The sequence below is a fragment of the Monodon monoceros genome, unplaced genomic scaffold (assembly GCF_005190385.1).
Source record: "Monodon monoceros isolate NGI ecotype Baffin Bay Population unplaced genomic scaffold, NGI_Narwhal_1 Super_Scaffold_2, whole genome shotgun sequence".
Taxonomy (NCBI): Eukaryota; Metazoa; Chordata; class Mammalia; order Artiodactyla; family Monodontidae; genus Monodon; species Monodon monoceros.
In genome coordinates this window covers 13,063,764-13,077,083 of record NW_021703776.1, presented here as the reverse complement: position 1 = coordinate 13,077,083, position 13,320 = coordinate 13,063,764, and the positions used below count along the sequence as shown (strand labels likewise).

The 13,320-nt window shown below is 43.9% G+C and overlaps 1 protein-coding gene across 2 annotated transcripts in view; it reads left to right on the top strand.

The window, feature by feature from the left end:
- Nucleotides 1–481: 481 nt before the first annotated feature.
- Nucleotides 482–13,320, top strand: part of RALA (RAS like proto-oncogene A) — a 77,673-nt gene continuing 64,834 nt past the window's right edge. Inside the window, exon 1 of one of the 2 annotated variants that reach the window (XM_029233111.1) lies at nucleotides 482–708. The gene's annotated coding sequence lies outside the window, so the exon portion shown is untranslated. The remainder of the gene's footprint in view (nucleotides 709–13,320) is intronic. The other variant, XM_029233110.1, reaches the window with a different exon arrangement.

The following is a 13,320-nucleotide window of genomic DNA, read 5'->3' as shown; positions in this document are numbered from 1 at the left end:
GACCCGTCTCCAGGGATTCAGCCCGCGACGAGCCACGTCGCCGGTTCCACTCGGGAAAATCCCGGCCACAGGACGGAGTGGCCTAGGACGCTCCGGGAGAAGAGGCCGCCCCCTGGAAGCAAGATGGCTGCCTCCGCTCTCCCCCTCCTTCCCCCAAAACCCCCTCCTGGTCCCCAGAAGAGAGACAAGGATGTCGTGGCGCCGGCGCCGAGATCCGGGAAACTCTGCGAGCCCCGCGGCCCCTCCCGGGCCCCGGGGAGGTGACTTCACCTCGCCGGGCGCAGAGACCGGGGGTGGGGTCGCCCGAGAGGCAGTGCAGCCCGCCCTCAGCGCGCGGAGGGTGGACGCCAGCAGGCCCGCTCTCTCCGGCCATTGTTCTCCAGCCCCGGCCCCCGCATCCCCCTCTCAGCCCGCGGACAGGAAGTTGCTTCCCCTCAGACTCCGCCCCGCTCCCAGCGCCCCGGAAGTGATCTGCGGCTGCTGCTGCAGAGCGGCCAGCAGGAGGGTGGATCTCCCGAGAGCGGGGCGTCCCGAGCCCTCCTCCGCCTCCTCCTGCCGCCCAGACTCCACCGCCTCTTGTCGGACTCCTCCTTCTGCCGCTCCCGGCGCGGAGCCTCCCGGACGACAAGGGCCGAGCACTCTCCAGCTGGAGCCAGCTCAGCCGCGGCTTCCGGAGCCCGCGGGGCGGTGGACCGGCTTGCGGTGCAGGTGAGCTATGCCCGCCCGGGCTGCCCGGGGAGGGGCTGGGGCCGCCGGGGCGGCGGCGGGGGTGTGTCTGGGCGGCGGCGGGCCGAGGCCCAGGCGCCGGGCCCGGACGCCGAAATTGCACCTCCTGCGTTCTCCCCGGGAACCAGCTGCGGGACGAGCCCGGGCTGGAATCCGGGGCGCCGGGTTCGCCGCTGTGCGAGCGAGTGCACTCCCGAGAGCGGACAGTTGCGGCGAGGTCTCCCGACCCCGGCACCCCGTCGAGCTGGCCTCGTCGGAAGGTCACCCCGCATCTCTGTCCCGCCGCGCCGAGGTCCCCGCCTGGGCGGTGCCCGCAACCTGGGGGGACCGGTCGCCGCAGTCCCCGCGCCTCACTCCGCCCCTCTCCCCTCCTTCCCTTTCTTTCACTCCTTGTCTGTGTGCGAGCAGTTGCTTTTTAAGCGTCTCCGGTAGGGTTTTGTGCCAGTTAAAGGAATAGCTGTTTCAGGTGGAAGTCATTAGATGGTCCGCACTGAACTGAATAGCCGGTCCTGGGTTCTTGCACAGGTTTAGCCAATAATCGGGAATCAAGCCTCTGAAACGCGGACGAGAATATGGATATTTTGAGTGAGGGAGGTGTTTCTTCCGTGGTTCGTTCCTGAAGGTTTTCCAGAAGTGGAAGATATGATTTGTGTGCTTTAGGCAGGGGATATGTGTGTAAGTGGGCGGGGGTAACGGCGCAGAGAGGTGGCAGTGTTGTTTCAAGGTTTAGGGAGAATTAGGGAGTTGACTGGCCTTTTCTCGGAAACCTGAATGTCCAGACTTGCGAGAGCTCATCCAAGTGTCATTGAGGTTGTATGAGAACTACAGGGCCACGCCCTGCCTGTCAAGCTGAAAAGCACCTAATTTACGAATTGTGTTTGGGGGCCGCGGGGAGGGGGACGGGGCGGGAGATCATTATAAAATATGTGTCATGAGTTAATTCTTGTCCTGGAAGTACAAGTTTAATCATGCTTCAGAAAGTATATACTAAATGTCGTTAGTGAACTCAGTTTTCACCAAAGGTATTCCTTTTAGCTTATGTTTACTAATGTATTTAAATATGTCTTATTCGCTTATGTTTCTGTCTCTATTAATGCAATATTATTATAAAATGACTCCTGTGACTCTGAAAACATTGTTTTTAGATTATAAATTTCTTCAGGGCAGGAGCCATGTCTTACTCAATCCCTGTGTTTCCGTGCGATGTGGCCAGAACATAGAAGTTATTCACACAGCTCTTCAGTGAATGAATGAATGTGTAGGTGATCTCACAGTGGCCTTCCAGTAGTCATTTATTTGGGGGGGGGGGGCTAAGGTTTTTTTGTTTGTGTTTTTGTTTCAGTTTGGATGCAGATTTTGCTTTGTCTTTCTGTTCTTTAGCATGGTCAAAGGACAAATCAAGAAGAATCCTTTGCCATCCTTCCAAAACTATCCTCCCCTGAAAGATTAAAATTATATTTGGGGTATTGTGATTGGGCATTATAATAACTTATATTCCAGTGTTAAATGTTTACTACTTGAGCTTTTTTGCCCAGGGTTATCAAGAAGAGATTTCCTGGTGATAGGAAGTTTGTGTTTGGAGTTGATAATCATACCCTACCTTAATCAAATAGAGGAAATTGGGAGTTACCACTGTTGAGATAACGTGGTACATTGCAGAATTGCTTATAGTGGCTCATTTTTTTCCACGGGTACATGAAGTCCTTTGACATCCTCTTATGACCTTGACGTGATTTACCAGTAGCCACTTTAACACCTTTTTCCAGAGATCCAGGTGCTGTTCTCCAGTGTGTCTGCTGAATATGCAGTCATCTGTGTCAATTATTTTGAAGTAATTCTTCATACAACACTTTCTTTGCAGTTAATTCTTCATACAACTCTTTTTCAGGGAAAAGGGGCTAATTACAGGAAAGAAACTTGTCTACCATTTGTGTGGGGAGATAATTTTTGTCTGTAGATGGTTGGGTTATTTTCACTGTAGTGAGGTTCAAATAAAAAAGTGCTGATATCTTCTTTCGTCTCTGAATGTCTGGTCCTACACTGGTTTTCAAAGCTCAGCTTCTACAGAACATAGATAAATGTACTAGTATCACTTCTTGTGTATGTATGTGTCAGTGTAATATGCATTTGTACATGGGTTGCGAAGACAATCACTTTTAAAATACTGGAATAAGAGGCTGTGAATATTAATGGGGAAAAAGATTATGATTTTGAGGAAGTAGGGAGACAGTTCATGGTTTTCACTGTTTTATAAAATGTTTTAATTTTAGACACTAGGGAGAGTAAAGCCTGTAATTTCTTATCTCAGTGACGTAACCACTATACAGAGGTCAGATTTCCCTTATTTCAACAACTCTCTTGGTAATAACAGTCCTCCTACATTGATTTCCTGCCAAGCACTGTGATAAGAGCTTATAATTTTTAATCTCCACACTACTGCTGCAAGATAGGTAGTTTTTCCATACTTTACTAAGGCTAAGGGAAGTTATTTGCTGGAAGCTGGGCCACTAGTACGTAATAGGGTCTGGATTTTAAAGTAACAATTTCTGAGAACATTGGCTATTGCAATTAATCCTAAAAGACTGAGAAAAGAATTCGATTCTGATTGAGCTGAGCTTTAAGAAAGCCAGGATACTGATCTCCTCAGTACTCTTGGCCATCACATGGGGCCTGGGGTAACCAGTGACCCTGGCCAGGTGGCCTCAGATAGCAGCCAGTCTTCTGTTTATGACCTTCCTTCCACATGTTATCACCTTCTGCGTGTGCCACGATGAAAAAATGGATGGGCATTGTTCATATAAGTGTCCTGGGAGAGTAGAGTATAAGGAACTCAACTTTGGTGTTTGATTATTACTTTTTACCTTTCAAGTACCTGAATAGTCCCTATTTGAGAGGACTGTTGGAGACCTGTTTGTAGTGACCTTTCCTGCAATCTTGTTGTTTTTTTAGTTCTTTCTTGGACTGAAGGACATGGGGGAGAGGTTGTGGGAGAGTGGAAAAAAAGCAGAGGTGTAGACAATGGGTCTGTTTTTACCATTTCAGACCATATATTATTTTCTCTTTGGGTTTAGTATGGAGGCTTAAAGGTGGCAGAATTCTTGTAAGGGTCTAACTGCTCTTCGGTGCCAGTAGAATTCTCTTCACTCTTCCCAAGGCTGTGCACTTTTTAAAAAAAAAAATGCTCTTTTCAATGGGCCTAATTCTAAGAGATCTAAGAGATCTAAGAGATGTGTTCATCTCTTGGTTTAAAAAAGAAGGGTAGAGCTCAAGTTAAACATAGCTTATTCTCCAGCCCCTATTAGTAACAGTTATTCTTTGTGTTTTTCTGTTTGTTTGTTTTTTAGCTCTAAAACACCTTTCTTACTACCCTATTGCACTCATAAGGATTTGGTTACAATATAGAAAAAATTCAGTTAAAGCTCTGTGAGTTCTTAAAAGATGTTTGAGTAAATTTTAGAAGAGAATTTGCATCTTTGATTTAATTATACCTGAAGGTGAAAACTTATTCCTCGACATCAAGAGGGCATTCTGTACAAGCCAAGAAGCAAGCTTCCAGAAAACATGTTAGTATTCTTAGAGGCCCTCACAGCTAGAGGCCTGTATTAGGTTCAGTAGACAGACATAACGCTTGACACACATAATCTCCTTGAAGTCTGGGATCTAATTTCATCGCAGAATTCACTTATTGAAACTAAATATCAGGTTTTGTCAATGTCATCTTGGAGAATAAAACACAGCAAGATTATGAAACGACTTATACTCCCAGACACATTGTGAAGGTGGGGCAAAGATCCCCAGTTTCCACAAAGATCATGACTGTAGTCTTCGAAGCCACGGGATCTGTTGCTTTCTTTTGCGGTTGAGAAGCTAGCATAGTAATCCATTGAAAATGAGGTTGCCCCACTACTGAGTGATTGCAGACGCTTTAGTTCAGCTGCCCTGTCTAGATCTATTCTGGATTATTGTAGCAGCTTTTTAGCCTCTGGTTGGGTCCCCCCCACCCAATCTTTTTTCCACACTTGGTTAGAGTATTCACGATACTCCTCTGCTTAAAACCCTTTCACAGCTCCTTCTTGCTAATTAATACAATCCAAATTCCTTTTATTTTTTATTTTTTATTTTTTATTTTTTTTGCGGTACGCGGGCCTCACTGTTGTGGTCTCTCCCGTTGCGGTAAACAGGCTCCGGACGCGCAGGCTCAGCGGCCATGGCTCACGGGCCCAGCCACTCTGTGGCATGTGGGATCTTCCCGGACCAGGGCACGAACCCATGTCCCCTGTATCGGCAGGTGGACTCTCAACCACTGCGCCACCAGGAAAGCCCCAAATTCCTTTTATTCTTAATTTCATATATAAAAAAAACTTTTAAGGTCTGCTCCTTACCTAACTCTGTAGCCTCATTTCTTTTTTTCCAGGGTCTTCAGTTCCAGCAATCCAGGCTTCTGGAATGCTAGTGTTTTTTCAGTCCCTCATTTCCTCTTCCTGTGATTTTTAACCACTCCTCCTTCCCCCAGCCTAATATACCCCTGCTTGCCCTTCAGAACTCAGTTTAGCTTATAACTCTCCAAAAATTGTATCTTGATTTGATTTTTTCTCTCAACTCCATCCTTTCAAAAAAACAAAACAAAACAACAACAAGAAAAAACAACTTTCAAGACTGGGCTAGGGCTTCCCTGGTGGCGTAGTGGTTAAGAATCCGCCTGCCAGAGCAGGGGACACGGGTTCGAGCCCTGGTCCAGGAAGATCCCACATGCCGCGGAGCAGCTAAGCCTGTGTGCCACAACTACTGAGCCTGCGGTCTAGAGCCCCCGAGCCACAACTGCTGAGCCCGTGTGCCACAACTGCTGAGCCCATGAGCCACAACTACTGACCCCGCATGCCACAACTACTGAGCCTATGCGCCTAGAGCCCGTGCTCTGCAACAAGAGAAGCCACTACAATGAGAAACCCGTGCACCCCAATGAAGAGTAGTCCCCGCTCGCTGCAGCTAGAGAAAGCCCGCGTGCAGCAACGAAGACCCAACGCAGCCAAAAATAAATAAATAAAATAAATTAAAAAAAAAAAAGACTGAGCTAGTTGCTCCCCTTGCGAGCTGCCATAAAATCTACGATAGCACTTACTACTATGGACAGTTACTTCATTAGCCTATTGTAAATTTTGTTGACCACAGTCTATAGTAACCGCGTATCTCTAGGTACACATGCCCTCTTAAAAGTCTTCACAGGACTTTATCAGAAGTTCCCAGACTTTCTCAGTTCATTACATCCTTATTATATCAGTAATTTTTTCACAGCATCCCTAGGTCAGGAGAAACACCTGATGGTTTAATTTATTAGTTTAGGTCCAAACAACTTAATAAGTATTTATGTACTGACAATTTAGTAACTACTTGAAAAAAGTAATACACAAATTGAGTAACTTTAATTTTTAACTACATAGTACTCCACGGTTTATTCAACCATTTCTCCTGTATTTGGACACTTAAGTAATACCCAATATTTTTCAATTACAGGTGGTGTTGCAATGCAAATCTTTGTTTCTTTGTATTGTTGGAAGTATATCTTCAGGCTAAACGTATATATAAGATTTGTTAGATTTGCCAAATTTTTCTTCCTGCGGGGTTGTACTATTTTGAATTCCCACCAGTGGTGTATGAGTGCTGCAGCTTCAGCAGCAGAGCATGTTGTCAAGCTGCTGAATTTCTGCTAATCTAATAGGTGAGAAATTGTATCTCAGCCTAGTTTTAATTTGTATTTCTCTTATCACAAGTGAATTGAACATTTTTTCCATATGTTTCAGGGCCATTTTTTACATTTTTTAAAGTGTTCATGTTACTTGCTCACTTTCTAAATAAATTTTGGTCTTTTCCTCTCAGAGTTTAAAAGTTCTTTATATTTAAGAATATTAGTCATTTAACTTTGATATATATTGCAAATACTTTGCCCAGTTATCTTTTGGCATTGCTTGTGGTGTGTGTTTTTTTGACTTGCAGAAGTTTGTTTCTGTGTAGTCAAGTATATTAATCTTAAGTTTATTGCATCTGGATTTTTAGTCCTAGAGAGCCTTTCACTTCCCACAGGTTATAGAGGAATTCAGCCATGCTTTCTTCTAGTACTAATACAGTTTCATTTATAATATAGAGCACATTCAGTCCTCTGATCCATTTGGAGTACATTTCTATAGTGTGAATGGGTCTAATTTTATGTTTTCCACATGGCTGTCCAGTTGTCCTGATACCATTTAATTAAAAAGAAATCTTGGCCCCCTTTATCATATACTAGATTTCTATATGTAGTTGGGTATGTTTTATACTTTTGGATTGTCTGACTATTCATGTACCAGTACTACACTGTTCTAATCATAGAGGCTTTGTATATGATTTAATATCTGGTAGAGCTAGTTCCCCATTATTGCTCCTCTTCTTCAGTGTTTTCCGTACTAGTCTTGCGTGTTTCATTTTTCCGTATGAATTCTAGCATCAGTTTGTCCAAGTCCATTAGAAAGCTCACTGTTATTTTTATTGAGGTCGCATTAAACTTACTGTATAACTTAGAACTGATCTCTTGATGGTGTTGGAACATCTTAATCTAGAACAAGCGATGTCTTTTCATTTTCTTAAATCTACTTTTGTGTCTCTGCAGAATGGTTTATATTTACTTCATATAAGTTTTGAACATTTCTTGTTTATTCCTATGTATTTTGTGTTTTATCTTTTCTTGTTACTATTATAAAATGAATTTTCTTATTAGTTATATTTACCAACTGATTATTATTCATGTATATGAATATTGCTAATTTCTGCATGTTTTTAAAAAAATATTTATTTATTTTTGGCTGCGTTGAGTCTTCTTTGCTGCGCATGGGCTTTCTCTAGTGGTGGTGTTGAGCAGGGGCTACTCTTCATTGCGGTGTGCGGGTTTCTCACTGAGGTGGCTTCTCTTGTTGCAGAGCTCTAGGCATGCGGGCTTCAGTATTTGTGGTGCGTGAGCTCAGTAGTTGTGGCTCGCGGGCTCTAGAGAGCAGGCTCAGTAGTTGTGGTGCATGGGCTTAGTTGCCCTGCGGCATGTGAGATCTTCCCGGACCAGGGCTCGAACCCATGTCCCCTGCATTGGTAGGCGGACTCTTAACCACTGCACCACCAGGGATGTCCCCCTTGCTGAATTATTGTTATTGTTTAAGTACTTTTATTATTTCAGTACTTTTATCATTGCTTCTCTGTGGCCCAGATATACAGTTATATCACCTGTAAATAGAGATTTTATCGTCTTCTTTTCCAGTGTTTTTGCATCTGTTTGTCTTATCTAATTGCATGGATTACTATCTCCAGAACAATGTTAAATAGTAATATAACAGTATCTTTAATAGAGATGCTGATTGTTTTATTGTATTATCTTCTCTGTGGATATACATTGTACTAGATATTAATTTAACGGGGGAAATACCTTTCAAAGACTGAAGTCCTTCACTATTTCTGTAAGAGATAGATATGGTAAGAGGCAGGAAGGTTGAATTTCCTAGTGGGCAGCAGCAAAGTATTGATATAATGATAATCAAGATAGGGTATTGATCCGTAGTTTCCCAGTTCATACAATAATTCCTGAATTTTGTTCCTGCCTCTCCCAAACTTCACTGTAGTCTTTACTCAGCCAGACGTGGGTGCCACGGGGTGACCTCCATTTCTCCTCTAGGCTAAAGCAGCCATAGGTCTATGAAAATCTATTTCCTTCTAGGCTTTCATAGTCTTTAAGTGGTTTCTGTGCTTTGCAGATGAATTAGGCTCACCTTGTATTGATGTGATCATGGCTTGAGTCCTTGTGTCTGTAGGTCACGTAGCAAGTCAGGCTTGTAATTAGATGAGTTTATCGATGGGGTGGCCCGTGGTACACAGATACGGGATAGTTCTAGACAAGTTTGTAGGGCCTGGGTCCATCTGGCCTTGAGGCAGTTCTTTCTCCAGAATTCATTTATAAAGATTTAGTCCTCTGGCTGGTGGTATATGTTGGTGTGGAATCAGCTGTAGCCCAGCGTCCTGCACACATTCCCTCCACACGGCAATTACAGACACTCACCTGTGCTCAGTCTCCCATGTTCTGCAGAGTATTTTCATTTCACTGCCATCTAATTCACCCAGAAAATTCAAGTAGCATATTTTCTGTAGATTCTTATAATTTCAAGGTTATCTAGGTCCATTTTGTAAATTCCCAGTCCACATCCCATTTTCTGTCTCAGTCATTCTAAATATTTCCTTTCCCAGGAGTGCTGGGTGGTATGATATGTATTAATTTCTTGTCCCTTATGCCAAGGAGCTCCTCCCTAGAAGTCCTACAACTCCCAGTCTATAACTATAGTCCCTCTCCATTGTCCCATAAATGCTGGTAGGTCTCTAGGTTGAGGAACTCTCACTCACCAGGTAGTACTCTTGGTCTGTGGCCAGTTGTTCATCTCCACTTTTCCTGGGACCCATGTTGCCTTTTTTTTTTTTTTTTGACGGTACGCGGGCCTCTCACCGCCGCGGCCTCTCCCGTTGCGGAGCACAGGCTCCGGATGCGCAGGCTCAGCGGCCATGGCTCACGGGCCCAGCCGCTCTGCGGCATGTGGGATCCTCCCGGACCGGGGCACGAACCCGTGTCCCCTGCATCGGCAGGCGGACTCTCAACCACTGCGCCACCAGGGAAGCCCCCATGTTGCCTCTTTCTAACTGGGTCTTGGCCCACAGCTCAGTCTTTGGCGGGTGGTAGTTGGGGACTCTCCTGCCTTGAAGATCCTCAAGTCTCACCCTCTGCTACATGCTGCCACCCTGATGTCTGGGCTTGCAGGAGGCTGATCTTTTCTGTTGCCTCTTTTTTGCCTTACTTCGCCTACCCCTTTTTAGTCTGAGGACATTTTGTCTTCCTTCATCTTTATCCCTAAGACATTTTGTCTGTGACAGAAAATCCCTATCCCCCGAGGTCTTAAGTTTCTAGACACCAACCATAGTCTCTTAGTGCTTGGATTATCGGTGACTTTCCCACTACCCTTTTAATCTCTAAGATCTCCCTATTTCATATGGCTGTACACTACACCTAAGATAATTCTCTATGTCTGTTACTTCATTGATTCTTATTTGCTGATTGTGGCTTTTAGTAGCTTTCTTGATCCCTCAGAATAAAATAAAACTTGATCATTTGCTCTGCCTATCTCTTCTTGTCCTTGCTTTGGCCCAGATCATTAACCCATTCTCGTTTTTGTGTTTTGTTTTGTTAAAGTTTATGTTTTTTTGGTTGCAACTATTTGAACTTTTTGTAGATTCATTAGTCATATTTTTTATTCTGTGAGTTGTCTTTTTATGTCCTTTGCTTATTTGTGGGGTGGTGAGGAGGCTGGATTTTCTTTTTTTTCTTGCCGTACGCGGGCCTCTCACTGTTGTGGCCTCTCCCGTTGCGGAGCACAGGCTCCGGACGCGCAGGCTCAGCGGCCATGGCTCACGGGCCCAGCCGCTCCGTGGCATGTGGGATCTTCCCGGACTGGGGCACGAACCCATGTCCCCTGCATCGGCAGGCGGACTCTCAACCACTGCACCACCAAGGAAGCCCCTCTGGATTTTTTTTTAAATGACGGATTTGTTGAGATATAATTCACATACCATAAAATTTACTTTTAAAGTGTATTAATTCAGTGGTTCTTAGTATAGTCGCAGAGTTGTGCAACCATCACCTCTATCTAGTTTGAGAACGTTTTCATTACCCCCAAAAGAAACCCCATGCTCATTAACCATCACTCCTGATTCCCTCCACCCCCCAGCCCCAGACAGCTATAAATCTACTTCCCATCTGTGGAGATTTGCCCATTCTGGTCATTTCTGGATACCATAAACGGATCATACAATATGTGGTCTTCTGTTTCTGGCTTCTTTCATTTAACATAATGCCTCAAGGTTCATCCATGTTCTAGCATGTATCAGTTCTTCATTCCTTCTCATGGCTGAATAATGTTCCATTCAGTGGGTATATCACATTTTGTTTATCCTTTCGTCAGTTGATGGACATTTGGATGTTTCTACTTTTTGGCTTATATTGGATAATGCTGCCATAAACGTTGATGCACATGTTTTTGCATGGACATGTGTTTTCATTCCTCTTGGGTATATATCTAGGAGTGAAATTACTAGGTCACGTGATAACTCCATGTTTAACATTTTGAGTAACTGCCAAACTGTTTTCGGAGGTACTTGTGCCATTTTACATCCCCACGGTCAGTTTACAGTTTCTCCACACCCTCACCAGTGTATGTTACTGTCCCTCTTTTTGATTATAGCTATCATAGTGGGTACAATTTCTGTCTTCTGCCATCTGCTAGAGTACTTTGTCTAAGCTGTCCTATGTACATCTTAGCATATCTTTTTTTCTTCTTAGATATTTTGTTTCAAGGTCCAATTCCAAGAATGTTTTCTTTATTGTAAAAACTATAAATGTGACGTTTTGTTTGAACTTCCAGGTGAACGTTCATTTTGATTCATAACAAGATTCCTGTTTTACATTAGTGTGTCTGATGAGTTTAAGCTGTTAAAACTATAAATTGCTCAAAGTACACTTGTTGGGCTTCGCTGGTGGCGCAATGGTTAAGAATCCACTTGCCAATGAAGGGGACATGGGTTCGAGCCCTGGTCCGGGAAGATCCCACATACAGTGGAGCAACTTAAGCCCGTGTGCCACAGCTACTGAGCCTGCGCTCTAGAACCTGCGAGCCACAACTACTGAGCCCACGCGCCACAACTGAAGCCCGCGTGCCTAGAGCCCATGCCCTGCAACAAGAGAAGCCACTGCAATGAAAAGCCTGCGCACTGCAATGAAGAGTAGCCCCCGTTCGACGTAACTAGAGAAGGCCCGCGCACAGCAGTGAAGACCCAACGCAGCCAAAAATAAAATAAATAAATTTATTTTTTAAAAAAGTACACTATTAAAGGGATTTCCCTGGTAGTCCAGTGGTTGACTCCACACTCCCACTGCAGGGGGCACGGGTTCGATCCCTGGTTGGGGAACTAGGATCACGGCCAAAAGCAACAACAACAAAAGTACACCGTTGAGTTAGCTGGGGGAAAGGGATAGTTGGGCAGTTTGGGATTGACATGTGCACACTGCTATATTTAAAATGGATAACCAACGAGAACCTACTGTATAGCACAGGGAACTCTGCTCAATATTATGTAACAACCTAAATGGGAAAAGAATTTGAAAAAGAATACATACATGTATATGTAAAAACAAAAACAAAAAAACCCACCACCAACAGCAAAAGTACACTGTTAACAAATTATGGCATAGTTAAATAGTAAGACAAAGTGCCCAAGTTAGAGTAGTGAAAGAGAATTATTCATAATGAACACTGACAATGCTTTGAAGAATTGTTAGTGCAGTGTTGACTACAAAATTGAGGAAATCCAATTATAGACAAGAGTAACCAAATATGATGCTAGGCTTAATCTTTGTTTTATTCCTATTCTTACTAGGAAGGTACAAAATATAAATAAATAATTTTTTTTTTTTTTTTTTTTTTGTGGTACGCGGGCCTCTCACTGTTGTGGCCTCTCCCGTTGCGGAGCACAGGCTCTGGATGCACAGGCTCAGAGGCCATGGCTCACGGGCCCAGCTGCTCCACGGCGTGTGTCGGCAGGTGGACTCTCAACCACTGTGCCACCAGGGAAGCCCATAAATGAATAAATTTTTTTAAATCAAAATTTAGTACTTTTGTGTATATGGTTTCATTTGATCTCTATATCAGCCAAGAGATATAGGTGGGAATGGGTGCTCTTTCAGGTGGGAAAATTTATTGACCTTCATTCAAAAATGCTTTCTCAGGCACTGCTATATAACTAAAGATTTCTGCACCAACTAATAACTGTTGCTTTGTCTTAAATGACTACTTCAAAAAGTATTAGTTGGCAGTAGCATTTCTAGAAAGCTCTAATTTGCTGAGTCTGTGCATAATTATTTCATACTTTGAGTTTTCGTTTCTTCCCTCCATTATTTGCTGTGTATTAACAGTCATAGACCAAAGACATGACAGTCTTTAAACCTCAATTGTGTGCCTCTTTCTGAAATGTCCTGAGAACTACATTGGTGAGTCCTTTTACATTTGGTTACACTTTAAAATGAGTGTGCGCCATGTAAAGATGTTCAACGTCACCAATTTTTAGGGAAATGCAAATCAAAACTGCAATTAGGTATCACCTCACACACCCGTTAGAATGGCTGTTATCAAAAAGGCAAAGAAACAACAAGTGTTGTCGAGGTGTGGAGAAAGGGGCCCTCCTGCACTGTGGGTGGGAATGTAAGTTGGTGCAGCCGCTGTGGAGAAACGGTGTGGAGGCTTCTTAAATAGTCTAGAATAGAACTACCCTATGATCTAGCCATTGCACTTCAGGGTATTTATCCAAAGAAAGTGAAAACACAGATTTGAAAACACATACGCACCCCTGTGTTCATCACAGCCTTATTTATGAGAGTCAAGATTTGGAAACAGCCTTAGTGCCCATCAGCAGATGAATGGGTAAAGAAGATGTCACACTCATACACACACACACACACACACACACACACACACACACACACACACACAC